Source organism: Nelusetta ayraudi, unplaced genomic scaffold, assembly GCF_046127955.1.
Source record: "Nelusetta ayraudi isolate G7.1 ecotype Tasmania unplaced genomic scaffold, CSIRO-AGI_Nayr_v1 ptg000034l, whole genome shotgun sequence".
NCBI classification, from domain to species: Eukaryota; Metazoa; Chordata; class Actinopteri; order Tetraodontiformes; family Monacanthidae; genus Nelusetta; species Nelusetta ayraudi.
The window spans coordinates 2,584,204-2,601,884 of record NW_027466084.1 but is presented as its reverse complement, the minus strand read 5'-3'; the positions used below and the strand labels follow the sequence as shown (position 1 = coordinate 2,601,884).

At 43.4% G+C, this 17,681-nt stretch overlaps 1 protein-coding gene across 1 annotated transcript in view; it reads right to left on the bottom strand.

Moving 5' to 3' along the window:
• Positions 1-3,686, bottom strand: part of LOC142892354 (junction plakoglobin a-like) — a 104,110-nt gene extending 100,424 nt beyond the window's left edge. Inside the window, exons 1-2 of the mRNA XM_076032467.1 lie at positions 3,406-3,686; positions 3,194-3,326 (exon numbers count right to left, since the gene is read on the bottom strand). The gene's annotated coding sequence lies outside the window, so the exon portion shown is untranslated. The remainder of the gene's footprint in view (positions 1-3,193; positions 3,327-3,405) is intronic.
• Between the last annotated feature and the right edge of the window lie 13,995 nt (positions 3,687-17,681).

The window sequence follows — 17,681 nt, the reverse complement described above, 5'->3', positions numbered from 1 at the left end:
GGGGCTCTACGAACGGCGGTTAGAATGCTTTCATAAACAGAGGAATGGCCAAAGAAAACAAGTGCAGAGTTTTTGTATTTACTGCAGGTGGTTTAACTGACACCCAACAACACTTTAAGGCAACATAGTTTTTCCTCCGTTTTCCTTCCAGCAGAAGCAGCGGCCTCATCATGACGAGGTCTACTGACACGTGGAGCAAGTACGTCTACTGGAAAAGGGCATTCAGGGGGCTGAATTGATGTATAAGGAGACTCAACTTGTAATTTAGAACCCTGTCCTGAGTTAGTTAGCTAGCTAGCTAGGGCATTGGCTGTAAAAAATAAAACACAAAAAAATAAAATAAAAAAAAGCATTGTTACGAAAACTTCCAAGACTGTCCTGAGATTAGTGACAACACTGGTTGGCTGATAGCTGTAGGTTTTGACAACAGCGATTCACCTCCAAACAACTAGGGGGAGCTCTTTAGACGAACGAAACGGCACACAAAATAGCAAAAGAAGCAAACGACGAAACTCTTTCACTCCACCCTCTACAGCGGCGTTTACGCGCATCATTCACAAACATCACTCCAGTCAGTATTAAATCAGTTAACGTATGAATCTGCACATTAAAAAGAACTTGATAGAAACTCGGGCTGAATTTGCAACACTTGACATCCAGTAAACACTTCAAACAAACAAACAAACATACATTCATACATACTAATGCACGTGTTTTTTTTGTTGTTGTTTTTTTTTAATAATGCTAAACTTTCTTGTTTCGCTATTGGTGCTTTTTCGATTGCCGCTTCACTTCTGATACCACACCCACAATAATTTCTCACAGTGCACCAGATGAAGACGGGGATGACATTAGATTCAGATACCTGCGCTCACTCACTCACTCACTCACTCACTCATCCATTTTGTCCCATTTTCCTTTTCCTTCACCTTGAGTGAGACTTTCAGACACACGCCAGCATACACACACACACACACACACACACACACACACACACACACACTCACAACTCGCAGCCCCGGTCTAAGTTGCAATTCTGAAAGGTCAGTGGCAGCTGAGGTCGCGAGTTAAAATGACACGAACACTGAGAGCAGCATTTGTGGCATTTGGCAGTGGCGTTGGACGCCGCCGAGGGGATGTTGCTGCGCAGATCGGGGGCGCCGCTGCCCCCCCTCCCACCTCCCCTCCCCCGGGCTGTTTTACCCCCAGATAGGTGTAGGAACTCAGAGGAGAACTAAGCCCATGACAGCGTGAATCATATTTCTGGAGAGTTTTACAAGGATTTTTTTTTTTTTTTTTTTTTTTTTGAGAAAACCGTGGGCGTTGTTTCTCTTATTTTAGCCTGCGAGAGGTGTATTCACAGGCGGGAAGATGTCAAATCTAATACAGGCAAGACAGTGGAAAATCTAACAGACTCACGACAAGTCCCCGGTCCTCTCTAGGAGAAAACGGTCAGAGTGTTACGCATTATACGCGGCGGCCATTCTTAATTACAACACCGAACTCCACTCCGGCAGGCCGACCGAGGAAACACCGACTCAGGTCAACTTCCACAGTGCAGCAGCAGCAGCAGCAGCAGCAGCAGCAGTTAATATTTGTCTCCAGCAATCTCATTTACAGTTTGTGCAACGCTCCAATTAGAGCGTTCAGGGTTTTTTTTTCCCCGCCCGAGACTCACCGGCTTTTCCGCGTCTTCTCGACGGGACACACAACAGCTTATTTATTTGAAAACACAAAAAAAAACAAAAAACGATGGCACTTGAAGACATTTGGTTTGCTTCTTTTCTTTTTTTTTTTTTTTTCTTTCTTTCTTCTTCTTCTTCTTTTTTAAATTGAGCCTGGAGGCTGACAGCGCTGTGCCTCGGTGGGACAGCGTACCTGACGGAGCACTTAGAACGGTGACAAGTGTAAACGCACAGGTGGCAGCCCACACACACACACACACACGCGCGCGCGCGCGCACACACACACACACACGCACGCACACACCCAGCAGGTGCACAGCCGGATCCTGCAAGAGGCTGTCAGACAAACAGGTGACGGCTGCCGAGGCCGTTCCTGAATTATTTAACAGCAATAATACAAAAAGAAAAAAAAAAAAAAATAGACAAGAGCTTTTCCATATTAATGGGCTCTGTGACACGGGTGAGGTTGAGACATCGATGCCTCCCCAACCTCCCTGGTACCACCGCCCGCCACCACCGCCACGTCCCCGCCCTCCTCGTATAACACACAAGCATTAGGAAGCACCGACGACTAAACGGTGGCTGTCGTTCTGGTCTCTGACAAACTGAAGCGGAGACGGAGACGGGCTGAAGTTGAACAAGGCGTCGTCGTCGTCCCCCCACCTCCACTCAAAGCTCCCCGGGAGTCAAAGACGCATTTCGCAGCTTCGCCCTCAACATCTGGTCGGGGATGTGACACCACAGCTGGCCGCGGAGACTGCACAGAGGCACGCGCACAGAGTGAGATAGTGCAATGGAAGGGGTGTTGGGACACAGTCACACAATCATTGTATTTTTTTGGTCGGCTTTTAAATTGCAATAGAGGGGGAAAAAAATTGCAAGACTTTTGCACTTTTGAGTGAGAGCATGTGGGAGAGGGAGAGTTTTTGGGGTTTTTTTGTTTGTTTTTTTTTTGGGGGGGGGGTGAATGTCACTCAGGGGTGGCGCTGCACATACATACATAAATGCATGCGCATATACAAGGAGGAGAAGGTGCACCGCCGGCCGCCGTCCTATTCTCGCGGACATTGGCGCCCTTTCTCCGGCGCGTGCCTTCGTTCGTAGGAACGCGGTATCTTTTTTTTTTTATTATTATTATTTATTTATTTATTTTTCTTAAGATGGGAACGCGCGTCGCTAATAATGCCTCCGTCACATTTCAAGGTGGACATTTGATAATTACGCCAGAGAGGGGAAAACCCCCCTCATCAGCAGACTCATTGAAGTTTGGGAAGGGCAGCGCTCAGCGGCGGCTGCGTCTCCGGAAAGGTGACGCCGCAGCCGCGACCACCGACTGGAGGTCATCACTCCTCCTCCACCACCCCTCTGCTTTCTTTTTTTTTTTCTTTTCTTTTTTTCTTGTTGTTGTTTGGTCTCTAACGAGCCGCGCGGGTGATGTGGTTGCCATGCGTTCAAAAAAAAAAAAAAAAAAAAAAAAAAAAGGCGGCAGGTCAGCCGGGTTCGGTTACCTGGTTGACTGGACGGCAGTGTGGAGTGGCTCCCCCCGTCGCTGCAGAGGCGGCTTCAACTTTCAGGATTTTTTTTCTCTCTCTCTCTCTCTCTCCACTCTTCTTCTTCCTCCTCTTCTTCCTTTTCCACCTCCTTTTAAAAAAAAAATCCACAGTCGGCGCGCGCTGGACGTGCAAGATGTTAAGGTCCTGTCTCGATGAGAATGCCCTACCCGCTCCGCTCCGTTCAATGCGGTTCCGTTCCGTTCCGTTCGGTTGGCCGAGGGTCTCCGCTTTGAGCGCGGCTGTGTGCGGCAAAACTGTGCAGCCAGCCGGGCGGGCGGAGTGACGGGGAGCAAACCGGCAGCAGCTCGGCGGCGGCGGCGGCGGCGGCTACAGCGTCACTGGCGGAGCAGGAGGAGAGGAGAGGAGAGGAGGAGGAGGAGGAGGTCTCACTCTGACGGCGAGAGGCGTCGCCCGGCCGCCACGCTCTGCACGCGGTCGCTCAGTGCTGCCACGCGGCGCGCTGTGGCGCGTGTGATGCGCTGCAGCTCGAGCACGTTTGTTTTTTTTTTGTTCTTTCTCTCCCTCCGAAAGCCATCGCGTCCACAGTCCAGGGGCACGGCTGGAACTGTTGGACCCCATGAGTGAATAACCCCCGACCCCGGACCCCGCTGTGTTAATACTGTGTTAATAGCCCCCACCACCACCGCAACCCCCGCGCCCCCGCCTCCAATACAGTATGGACTCCATACTGCATGTTTGGGCTACATGGGAACCTGCAAGGCGGATATAAACTGTGTTTTACAATCAAAATGTAAACATTTTATTTTTTAAAATGATCTAAGAACACAAGATAGATAGATAGATAGATAGATAGATCGATAGATAGATAGATAGTGCGTGTAACCTAATATTCCTTAATTAGCAGTGTTCCTCGTGGTTAATGACCGATGAGAATATCTAGCTTGCAAACTTGCTAGCTAGCTAGCTAGCTAGATAGATAGATAGATAGATAGATAGATAGATAGATAGATAGATAGATAGCTGTACTTTATTTATCCCAAACTGGGAAACTCCACTGTTGCGGCACTAAAAACAGGACGAAAAATAAACTCAGTAAGTAATAACACTACAGTAAAGTAAGCAATAAGTATAACAGTAATTACAAGATACATTGAAGTCAATCTATACACAATAAACAATAACAATAATCCGTCTTCTATACCCGCTTCCACCTGCACTCAGAGGTTGCGGGGTAACAGACTAACTAAATAAATAAATAAATGATAATAATAATTTAAGAAAAATATTATCTTGTGTGTCGTATTTATACCGCGTGTATCAAACTCCGATGAAACTTTCCCCGAGCCTTTACCCTGAACTTGAAGGGTCTGTTTTCAAGGATCCAACTGCAACTAAGGCAGCTTTGAAGTTTTCAAAGAAAGTACTTCAGTCAGGTTTGCCTCTGCGTCTGTTCAAAAAGCATCTCTTCTAAACAGAAAGCTTCCAGAAGATATTGCCCTGAGCAAATGCACAAGAACAGAAACATATAAACGTAAAATTGTTTTAATTAGAATTGCAGTAATTTGATCCCATATCATTTTTTTTTTTTTGATTGGCCCTTTTCAATTTTGGGGCAAATCCATGTAAAACAAATTAAATTTGTGATAAACACCAGCCTACTATTTGCAAGAGTGTGAGCAAACATTTGAAATGATGTCTGCAGCTGACGGATGACTAATTGGTCAAAAATTAAAAAAAAAAAAAAAAAATTATCTCTCAGTCTCTTCCGACCTTGAGGCTGGAGTGTGTTGGATGTTTTCTTCCTACAATTTGGAGGACAGAAACTTCATCAGTGTTTGGAATGTTACTTCCACTTCTAAATCCTTGTATGCCTGCGTGAAGGTTTTATCAGTCTCAAGCACAACCTGCTGTGAGCGGCATTTTGACTCGGCCAAGAAGAGAAAATAAACCTGCTCCCACAGCGGATTCCAGAAAGAACGGCGTTGGACTCAGATCCTGGCACTGGCTTCCTTCGAGTCAAAGAATAGATTCGAAAATCTTACTGTTGAATTAGTCCAGGGCTAAAAATTTATACAGGATTTATTCGTTCCCCGCGAAGCATGCAGACCCCTCAGGTCATCTGGGACATGGCTACTTTGTTCCCAGAACCGAGACCCGGCATAGTGAAGCAACATTTAGTCACCATGCGCCTCCACTGTGGAACAAACTTCCTCACCACCTGAGGTCTGATCACACGGTCTGTCCTATTGAGTTGGAAACATGATTATCAATTTCTTGCTTTCTGATTTTAATGCAGTTTTAACTGCTTTTTGTCTTTACACTTCTGGATGGTGGAGTCTTTATTTCTTATGGTGGAGTCTTTATTTCTAATCATTTGCTAAGGATTTTGAATTACTTTGTTTATGAATATCTATCTACCTATCTCTCTATTGATATATCTCTATTGGCCCTTCTCTGCCTCCGTTTTCCCCACATTTCTGTTCCACTGAGATCTGAAACGTTGGCTGCCTCTAAAAACTGAAATCTTATATTGTGTTATATTATATTTACAGTATATTTATAAGGATATGTATGTAGTATATTTTTATACTTATACGTATATGTAGATATTTATGGAGTGTGTATATATACGTTATACATTTATATGGGTGCTTATATATTATGTATTTGGATGATATCTGTGTAGCATTATTTGGCAATATTTTGCTACAAACTAAAAAAGAATAGGAACAAAGGTGCAGGAAATAAAAAAAAAAAAAGAAATTCTTCTTCCAACTCCTTTTTCGAACTATGTGCAGTGTTTTGTTATGTTTTTGCTTTTTTTTTTAAATCTTTGGTATTTGCATTATTATTTGTTGTTGTTTTTTCTTTTTTGTGCAGATAGCGGCATACTTTATACCAGGTCTAAATAAATTCATTAATTCCTTCCTTTATTCATTCATTCAAGCTGTCATCTGTGGGTCTTTGGTGGGTAAAACCTGGATGGGGAGTCAAGAAGCGGCTGCTCTTCAAAAACAATCTTGGATCTTGTCACGCAGCTGGAAAAGAGGGTTGTCTGTCTCAGATCATAAAACTGGCGCGAGAGATCCGGCGGTCCCCAGGAGAGCCATTTTTTTTTTTATGTGGTTTTCCTGGGGAAAAAAAAAACCCCACCTCATTCTGTATTTAGTCAGCACATCAGACGGCCGCTTGCTTAAAGACGTCTTTAAATCGTGCAGACTTACAATTGAATGCAGCGATTTTGCTATGATTGCTTTTTTGGAGGTCTGTTTGCTGCTACTTTGAATAAATACTAGTAGCAGTAGTAGTAGTACTACTACCACGACTGTTTAATACTTACAGTCACACCTTCCTCTGTGTTGGCACTTAAACTTGGAAAAATAAACCAGTCCAATGAAGGTTCACACAGGGGATATCCAACAAATACAATCACTGTGTGTGGCTGTCATAAAACATCACCTATTATCCCTACTTATGATTTGTCACGTCTCACTAGTCGCCGTAACAGAAGGCTGTTTGTTCAGCCTTTGAGAGTGAGTGTTTGGAGACGGAGCTCGCTGACTGCAAATGAACACAAAGTCTATGAATATTCGGGCGGAACCATGCCTACATGGCCCAACAGACAGGTGTGAACATTACGATCAACTAAACAGTCAATCAAACATCAAATGAGGCACGTTGAAGCGGGCGTTAATCAACTAATCACACGTAATTGCCCATCAAACAGAGCATCCATTTTTTTTTGTGAGACGGCTGTCACAACTTCTCTATTTGAAAAGCCGTTATTGATGTTTTCAATCAATTTCAATCAATTAAAACAAAATGGCAAAAATATTTCAATAGAATTTCACGAGATAAACGTGTTACTCTGGCTTTGTGGCTCCATTCAAAGGTCCCTCGCTTTCAGGTTGTTACTTTGTGAAAAAACAGCAAGGTACCGAAGCACCTTCTGATATCACAAAGTGATGCAACATGCTGCATGCTTTTCGAAAAACATTGCATTGGGCCTTTAAAACCATATGTGGTTTCTTCATACTTTATTTGACCAATACTCAGGTTTTAAAAAAAAATATCAAAGAGGATGTTTTGACAGCTGACAGAGCTGCTCAACCTTGGCACAAGACTGACAAATTAGTAGAGGGAGGGAACAGCTGTGGGTAAATAACTACATGTATTTTTGCAAGCTTTTGGTACCAATCACACAATTCTCCAAATGCTTAGGAACCAGGGCTGTGCCACCGTCCCCATACCGTCCCCATAGCGTTCGGTCCACCGGCAGGATTTACTATTTGCATCTGTTGTGATGTTGAGTCGTTTTCTCAGGCACAGAGCATCTCTGGCAGTGGCAGCGTGCAGCCTCCACCCTGCTGTACAGGATCAAGGGGAGAGGAGCAGAAACACTGCTGCAATTATTACCAAGTGATGGAAAAGGATGTGGAAAGTGTCCGTGACTATCTGCCATTAATTGAATGTTCCTGCTGTGAAGCCGCGGCGAGCCTCGCCACGTCACGCTCGTGCAGGGAGGAAAATCTGGAGCCACGGGCGGGTTGTGCGTACGGCGTGCAAGCGGCACTGATTAAATGAGTTCAAAAAGCATTGGGAAATATGCATGAAGAGGAAATATGATTGAAAAAACGTCATATAAAATGTATTTTTTTTAACAAAAAAAAAACCTCCAGAACATATTGTTCCAATGCACCAAAGTACATACAATGGATTGCAAAGAGTTCAGTTTATGTGTGTCTATATACAGTAATGTGTGTGTGTGTGTGTGTGTGTGTGTGTGTGTACATATATATTCTGCTTAAGCATCTTCCATCACAAGACCCATTGTAACATTGTATCATTATTTATTTCAGTATATTGTACACAGTGCTATTCTCCCCTGCTCCACTAACCACCAGTCATAAATCATAAAATATATATATTTATATTATTTTTCTGTGGCCAGTGGTCTCAGTGGTTTGGATGCCGCTTAAGAACCTAATAGTGGCACAGATGCCACTTCTTCTTGTGAGTGCGTAAAAAGAGGGTTACGGAATTGCTACCATCCTAGAGAAAAATACAAAACAGGGCTCAGTATCACGAAACAATGTGATAGTTTCACGTTTTTACGTGATAATTATCACGTAATAACGTCATTGTTTTACGTTATAACGTGAAAAAATGATCACACAAAAACGCGAAACTATCACGTTGTTTCGTCCTAATTATCAAGTAAAATATGAAACTATCTAGTTATTTCGTGATAAATTTAAGGTTATAACGCTCTTTAGGCGTTCAAAAACACAGGAAACAGTGATCAATCATCGGCAAATTTGGTGTGGACATCTTTCACGTGGGCAATACAGGAACTTAGAATTCAAGCTGGGCATGACTACAGATGTCCACGTGGAAAATGGTGATGATTGAGCACTGCTTTCGGTCATTAAGCTACGTTAAGCCCTTGAAGCGTTTTTGAATGTCCCCTCGCGTTACAACGTGAAGCTATCACTTAAAAATGTGATAGCTTCACGTTTTTACGTGGTAAGTTTCACGTTACAACGTGATAGAGTCCCGTTTTGTTTTTGTTTTTCTAGGATGGCTGCAATGCGCTAACCGTAGAGGGTGAATTGAATGGATATGACAATGTTGCGAGGTTTTAAAGTAATTCAATCAACGACTTCTCCATAATTTTTGGCTTTTGACGGCGGTCTAGAATGCCAGCTAAATGGCAGCCGTGCCGTCTGGGTCACGTCTCCTGTCTTCCATCGTGAACAAAGATTGCGACAGGGGTGGTGATTAAGCGCTGCCCACTGAAAATGAACTGTGCAGCCCTGCCCTCTTTGTGAGTGCCTCTGTATCAGTTGCGTCCAGTGCGAGAACAAAAATTGTCCCTCTGTTCCCGTTTCCTCCCCACCTTTGGAAAAACCATCGAATGAAGTTGTTCTTGTGCAACTAGAAGGACTGGCTTCTCTAAACCCCTGTAGTCATGTTTTACATCATACAGCCATCATAACCTCAAATATCATCTTGCCATGTTGACGCGTCATTCTTACTTCTTACCTCTCCTCTGATTAGTTGTTGATGCTAATTTCTTTTATGTCTTCTTCCAATCACGTGCATGAAAATGTGGCTATTTTTTTTAGTTTGTCCCCCGATCACTTGATAAATATAGAAATCCACTCATACTGAGTATATTGCCCACACTACAGAACACTTTGCTTGTGATCTAGGGATGTGTATCATTAATCAATTATTGATTAATCCACCCGATTAAATTAAACAATTAACAGTTAACGGGAAATTTTTAGCAGTTTAGATGAAAAGGAAGTTGTTAAGATGAAAAATATCAATCTTGAAAATTTTACATATGAAATTAAACAGAAAGATTAATTGAACAAAGTAATGATTCATCCATAAATTCCAACCATGGGATACAAACCGCAGTTGAGTTTTTTTTTTTTTTTCTTAAAAGTAAAGCAAATTCAAGTCTTGAAAGTACTGCTTCGAAAGTCTAGATTTGATTCTTTATTTTCTGTTTCGATCATGTGATGTAGGGGAGCATGAGATGCAAATGCCTGGAAGCAATCAGTAAAATCAAGAGCTGTGAATGATTTCCCATCCCTTGATTGAATGCAGTCGGGGCAGGGAGGAAATTGCCTCTGCCAGTGCTGTGCAACTGTTTGCCGCAAGAAAGTGGAGCACGAATCAAACACCGAAACTATTTCTAAAAGTTATTTGTTGGCGTGAACATGAGTCAAAAACAAATGTTCATCTTTCAGCGAAACACAACAGCATGTGGTCTCGGCAAAATGTCACGTCTTGACAGTGTCTGCCGTCTCCGAATTCACCAAAGTCAGTTGTTGTTGACAGATGTACGACAATTTTACCTTCTGTGCAGTCAGTAATTGCAAAAATCCCAAAATGTGTCGAAGTTTGCGGCAGAGCACTGTGCCCAAAGTTCAGACGATCTTAACTTTGCCCCAGTTTGATGCTGACTTTTGGAAGTCCAACCATTTAGATACAAACTGCATTGTATGTAATGACGAGCAACAACAGATTTTTCTCTATCTTTTCTTTTTTTCTGTCACCATCTGATTGGCTAGCAGCTATGCCTATTCCACATGAAAACTAGCTAGATTTGTCTCTGCGACCGAACCTGTTAAAAAGCCCCATCAGGGCCGATTGTCCCTGAGTGAAAAATGCAGAGGTGTGCAACAATTTTCCTTAGAATACACTAGTTCAACTTCTCCTATCTGGCAACACTCGTCAGAGTTTTAGGAATCTGAGAGAGAGAGTCTGACGTCTGCAAGGAGTGTTTTCTCAGTAACGCTCTGAGGTTGCTCCTAGTCAGAGACGTTCTATGAGGAGATGGAGAACTCGGATCACTCTGAACGGAGAATTAGAGATGGCGCACATCCCGCCCCCCCTTTTATCTGCCAGTCGGCTAATTAGGCAATCGTGCCGCATCAACCGACCAATGCAAGAAGAACGTCACTGAGCGAGCTAGTTAACGCTAGTTTTTTTCTTATATTATCATTGTATGATACTGTATGCTCATATACAGGATTCTGCAGGAAGGTCTGTGTTTTTTGGACGTATTGTGTGACACCAGAGCAAAGGTATAATCGTTGCCCAGTTTATTTAGATAGTGGTCTGGTTTTCTTGGCCATTTCCTCGGTGCCCCAAAATGGCCACCAAGTGGCAAGACCTGCCGAGGAGGACTTTGACCTCACTTAGCAGTAAGCAAGAAATCTAAGTAGAAAGGTAGAAATCTAAAATTTTCTTCAACACTAAAACAATCTTGCATTCCCAAGGTCTATATTTGTATTTCGCTCAGGGCAAAATTGCGTAACAGGACTACCTTGTTTTCGACACAGAATGATAATCATACACGCAATGCATCGGTTGCCTTTCATCAGTCTTCTTTCCGCCCCAGTATTTACTGCTACATGCTAAAAAAAAGCAAAAAAAAAAAAAAGCTGCTAATCAGAATCTTCACTCTGCCTATAGTAGCTGCACATGTTTGAAGTACAGGCCACACTATGTTGCCGTTACCCTTGGAGATTCAATCTAACAGTCCCCCTGTGAGAGTCACATCAGCAGCTCATTATTATTTTTTTTTTTCTGTTTTGTTTTTCATGATCAACCAATTACTTTTAGGTCTGACAGAAAGAAAAGGGCATGCATAAAAATGCACAACAAAGTACCATGAGGTGAAAAGGGGCCCCGACAGTCTGATACAGGCAAAGTTTGCAAAGTTTTTCTCGCAGATAAACTGCAGCAAATCCCCCACTTATCAAAACTGTTTGTGAATTCAGGCGGCGCACCATGTCAAAATTTAATGGCTTCTGAATGAAATAGGTACGATGTCTGGTTTTAGCTGTGAAGTCTTTTGATTTTCAAAGTAAACAAGGCGGAAGCAAAAGCGCTGACGTGAATGCTAAGATGGTTTTGGCGTACAGATAAGAACGTAGAGCAGCTGAGATGAAATTCGCCCTTGAATTGGGCTGCAGCGATTATACACAAAAGAACTCAAACAAATCCACACTACGGATCGAATTTGTTGAGTTTCAAAATGCAAAGAAAAAAAAAAAGCATTCGATTGCAAGCTCGTCATCATTGATTGTGTATTTGGTTTGCAAGCAAGGTTGTGGCGGAACAGAAAAGAAATCGCGCAAGAACAAAAAATCTTTGCGGGATTTGAGGTGTCAGAAGTAGTGGCAAATAATAATTGTGCTCTGGAGAAAAAAAGAGCAAGAGTCGCCAGAGTTTGAGTATCAGTGCTGAGGGTATTAAAGGACAGAACAATAGATTGATAAATTAAATACACTTAAAGAATATGAATATGTTTAGGAAGAAAAAAAACAGCTTGTAAATAAATAAAAGTTGGAAGTAAAAACACTTGATGACTGGTTGAAGATGGGTTGGTGATGATGCACTAAGGCTGCGTTCAGACTGCAGGCAAATCTGATTCCATTCAGATCAGATTTTTTTGGGGGGGGCTGACTGTCCACACTGTTTTTTAGCAAGTGTCCAAATGGGATCTGGCTCTGTTGAGACTGGGCCACACGATTGACCGATCTGACAGGTTGCTGTAGCAACGGCGTCGGAGCGAAGGCTTCGTCCAGCACGTGCATGCGTGACGTAATACAATTGCGACATCGTTACTTGTTGCGAACGTTGCGATACATGCCCTGGAGCCTCGCTTGAATCGAGCGATCTCCCCACAGACTGACGAGGCAATAGTTTCCTCCTCTGTCCAGGGACCGCTGTTTTCTACTTCTTCTGTCACCTCCATTACGTCACAGCTCAGAAAGTCGCTCTCTCTCTCTCGAAAGTCGCTCTCTGGTCGCGTAGAGTGACGTCACGAGACAGTCAAAACCGATCGGTGTGTTTGGAGTTGTTCAGACTGAGAAGCATCCGCCCAAATGCGAGCTGAAACTACCTCCTGAATGTGGTTTCAATCCGTCTTGCAAAAAAAATCTGATTTCATGTGGTTTGTGACTGTTCAGACTACAACAGAGCCATCCTGTTTCAATCCGGATGGGCTAAAGATCGAATTTTGGCTGGCAGTCTGAACAAGGCCTAATTCAGAGCATCGGAGAAAGTGAGATGTGTGGGGAGGAAATAATTACACTCACATTGTTATAGGGTGCAGCGATGAAAAAAAGGCTCAGGCTGAGGAGCGGGGAAAACAACTTCGAATTAGCTGTAAAGTCAATCATCCCTCATGCCTATCAACTGTTTGTTGCTTGGCGCTTGTGCAACATTGCAAACTGCCATTCAAACGCATTGACCGAGAGTCACTGGAATTATTCTCAGCCTTTGCAAATCGTACTGCGCATGCTAAGTTGTCTTATTAGCATCTCCTCTTGCCCGCACTTTTCACAATCGGGCAGATGAGGCTGATTTCAAACATTGATTCAGGCAAAATGGAAAATGGATAGTGCGCGTGATCTCGCACGTTTGACACATGCGCTCCTCACCCACCCAACTAATAGCATATCAACTTACACACATATCTGCTGATTATTTTATGGTGAGGATACATTAAAAGAAAGTGCTTTTTTTTTTTGCCACGTTGATAGAAGAATGAATATATCAACGGAACTCAGATGGTCGTAATTTAAAAATGATTTTCATCCTCCTTTTGAAACTTTTGTTTTGATTCATGCGTTTAGGTTCAGTTTCAAGTCCGGTCCTGACACTGACAACCTCTGCAGAGAGGAGAGAGTCCACTGGGACCACTCCAGAAATACAGCCTGGTTTTTGCAGCCGGTATTAAGTCTTTGTGGACAAAGGTGCTGTTTCTAATTAGGCATATTGGCAAATATTGTATCGTTTTTGTGAAAAAATTAATCAAAAAGTAATGACACAAGTCTGGTGCAGCCCTGCTGCTACCTGAGACATTATCATTGTCCTATTTGCATTGGTTATCTGCTGCAGATTACACCACAAAAGCAGGGCAATCGCTTTGTGGATCTGGCCAATATTGTTTTTAGATGACTGGAGTAGCTGCATTGAACCAGCAGGTATGTCTGGCAACTCCTAAAATGTTGAAGTTTCCCTATAAAGTAAGACTGTTGTGTTCTGTGTATTTCCTGTTTTATTTTGAAGTCTGTTTATTCTGTTGTCAGCGTCTTTAGTTTTACTTCCTGTGTTCATTTCTTGACATCTGTGACCTGTGTCTCGTTTTCTGCCCGGCTCTTGGTTGCCCTCACCTGTGTTCCCCTGCCCCAGTGTATAAACAGCCCTTGGCTGTGTCTCAATTCAGGGTCTGCATCCTTCGAAGCATGCATTTGAAAGGAAGTTGCGTCATAGCACTGCGCGAAGGCTTGTCCCAATTCCCAAAAGTCCAAAGGACGCTCCAAATGCACCCTACTTTTTGCCGATTCCAAGGATACACCGCTACTATCCTTCGCGTCCTTCTGTATCACAGGATGCTTTGCGTGCTGCTGCAAAGCATCATGGGATCCTGGGAAATCAGCTGAAATGAGCGGCATGTACTGGCAAAGACACGACGTATAAATTCAAGTATTGAAATTTCACATAAAATATTCAGTTATTAGCTTGATGCTAAAAAAAAAAACGTCACTTCCGGGGTTGGCCAGCAGGAGGGAACGGCGGCGACGCAACCCTGGAAATACGCCGAAGGCTTTTTGGTTCGTCCTTCTCGGCCGGGGTCCTCGGCCGGGTCCTTGGGAGAAAGCTTCCTTCAGACGGAGGACGCTTCCTTCGAAGGATTGAAGACCCTGAATTGAGACACAGCCCTTGTCTCCCTTTGCCTACTGTCTCAAGCTTTGTTTCTGACTCGTCTTTTTCTTCTTGTGCTGCGTGTTATGACTCAGTCGGCATTAAATGGCTGCTGTGAGTAAGTGGGGGGGGGGGGTGGATGACAGCGAGCCAACACTCACGAGCCTGTCTAGACGGACCGCACAGTTAACTTTCACCTCCATTCAAATTGTTTAAGAGCTAAATTGAAAGCTTGCAGCTCGTCCGCCCTGTGAAAGGAGACACAATAAATCATTTCTTCTCTGAGGGTTTGCGCTTGCCTCAGCGCATGCAGGGAATACACAGTTTTACCACCTGAGAGAAGGTTTAAAGGTTTAATCTGACTGGATGCTTGTGGCTGCACTTTTCCGACGGGGCTTCAGCTAAAAGCGTCCACAAAAAACAGCCATTATGTTAAACGGTCCAGAAGTGTCGGCTTTTATGAAAAAGCAGGGAAGCTACTCGACTGCAATCAAGCACACTGTACATTAACATCAGCAATGTGTATGCTTTTATCAGAAGGGAGGCGCAGTAACTCCAGGCTTCAGGCGTTTTCACGGGGGCCTAACATCTTTTATGTTCTTGCCCTATTCGTTACTTTTAACCATGACAGCTGCCCATTTGGTTTGGTGTCTGAGCGAGAGAGATTTAGTGCGGAGTCAACTCACACAAAGGTTGAATGGAGAGGATGAGGCCATTTGGATCGTAAGACACCTACTTCAACATTCACCTGCCATTAAGCAGGGGTTTGTCAAGAAGCCTTTAATGTCTCGGGGTAAGAAATGGGACGATGGAGAGGATATAAACAAGAACCGATGCTAAATTTGTTTGTTTTTAACTTTGATACCAATGTATTTGTCTTAATACTTACCTAAAACAAGTTTCCTTGTATAATACAGCCAGTGAACAATGACTGTCAACTTTAATAAGGTTAAAAGCTACGGCTCAACATTTTTGGCAAATTGGCCTATTGAAACAATCCGAGCTGCTCGGCCAACAAATCGAGATGAATGGCAGGCACATTTACTCAAAACTCATCAAATACACAACCCAACAGACAGTTGTCTTCAAGGCTCAGGTTCCAAACGTACCTGCTGGGAGCTTTTTCAAAAGGGCATGTGTAGTGCAGCTACTTCCAGCATCGAAACAGTACAAATACATTTGTTGAGAAAAAGACCACAGCGGATCGTGGTGGACTTTCTGGCAGACAGCAGCAATGAGTTCTTTACTAACCAAGACCCAGACCCATGTTTACTTGAACAAGAGGTGGCGCTGTGTCACTAAAGCCAGTGGTTTAGTCAAGCAAGCAGTTTGGGCTACTTATCGCAGGTATCGTTGCATCATCATTTCATTGTGTGGTGAATTTGTGGCGTTTTGGAGTTGTTGGATTGTGTATTTAATGAGATTTGGGAATGTATCCACTAATGTGACAAAAGGGATTATACTGTAGCAATGGGCGACATGGTGGCGCTGCCACCACACAGTAAGAAGGTCGTGGGTTCAATTCCTGGGACCTTCCTGTGTGGAGTTTGCGTGTTCTCCCTGTGTCTGCGTGGCTTCTCTCCAGGTTCCTCCCGCAGTCCAAGAACATGCATGTGAGGTGAATTGGGAACTCTAAATTGTCCATAGGGGGGTGTGTGTGTGTGTCTGTGTCACAAAAGAGAGAGAGAGAGAGAGAGAGGAGAGAGAGAGAGAGAGAGAGAGAGAGAGAGAGAGAGAGAGAGAGAGAGAGAGAGAGAGGTTGCTTGTCTTTCAATGTGGCCCTGCAATGAACTGGCAGCTTGTCCCATGTGCCACCCAGCCTTTGCCCTGCTGGGAAAGGCTCCAGCAGACCACCACAACCCTGAGTTAAGGAAGAAGTGAGTATTGAAAATGGATGGATGGATGGATGGATGGATGGATGGATTACAGCAACATTTACTAAACTGTTCAAAAGTCTAATGCATAGGTGCTGGCACCTATACATCACAGCTTCTCCAGCATTGTGGCCACAAATATTTCACAATGTAAATGTAATCACTGCCCTATAATTAGCGGTAAAATAATTGATTGACTGAAACAACGATGTGTATGTGTCCCATTCTAGTTTACACTACTCTCCAGGTGGAATATTAAAAAAAAATAAATTCACTTACATGCCAATTCAAAATGCCAGGCAACTGGTAGCCCACAGGCTCATTGGTTCCGGAATGTCAAACTGGAGAGAGAGTGAGAGAGGGAAAGAGAGAGAGAAAAAAAATGGATTAGTGGGCCTGTAGAGCATTTGGCTAAATGCGAGCTAGCGTACTTGTTTCATTTAGGGCTCAGCCAATCCAAATTCACTATTCTCAGTCTATCGTAATTCAGTCATTCAGACTCACGATTTACAGTTCTGCCCTGGAGCAGTAAAAATCAATGGCTTCATCTCCAATCAATGTGAGCCTTGGTTCTCTCTCTCACACACACACACACAGGCACAGACACACATACACACACACACACACACACACACTTCTACAATGCCAATTTCCCCTGTAAGCTAGCAGCTGGAGGGTCAAACCAGCTTTGTAAACAAGAAGGTAAAAAGAGCTATAAATCACATGACATGTCATGTCATGTGACACTCTGCCCTGGATGAAATTACACCGCTAGAGCTTCACATACTAATCACGATATATCGGACAGTGATGGAAATCGCTTATTCCCCCCTTGAAGTTTTAAACAAACCTTTTATGTTGATCGCAAGCGTGGATTGACAGCTGTTATCATTAGCCGGAGTAAAGTAGAGAGTAAAGAGTGATGTGTGGAAGGCAGTGATGGATACTGATGTATGCCGAGGGGTTGAACTCGAGAACATTACGTCCGTGAGCTCACATCAAGGCTTGTATGTTCTCTCAGGCTCTCAACCCTATAATTCTTGTGGAAACAATCTCATCGTGAGCTGCCGCCGCTGCTGCTGCTCTCAGCCTGATTGGCTGCGATTAATGCCAGCTGAGCAAGCACGGTAAAGTGTGTGTGCGTGTGTGTGCGCGTGTGTGTGTGTTTCAAACGTGGTTTCCATGGTGAGAAATTATCCCTACACTTGTATTTTGTTCCCTTTCTCTCAGTTGCAGGGTTTTCCATCTCGCTAATTTTATAACTTTATGTGCACTTAGTGCCATGAATATTTTAACAAAAAACAAATGTATCTACATATACAAATGTATATGTGATGGACATATTCCAATGTGTATGTATGTAAAACTGT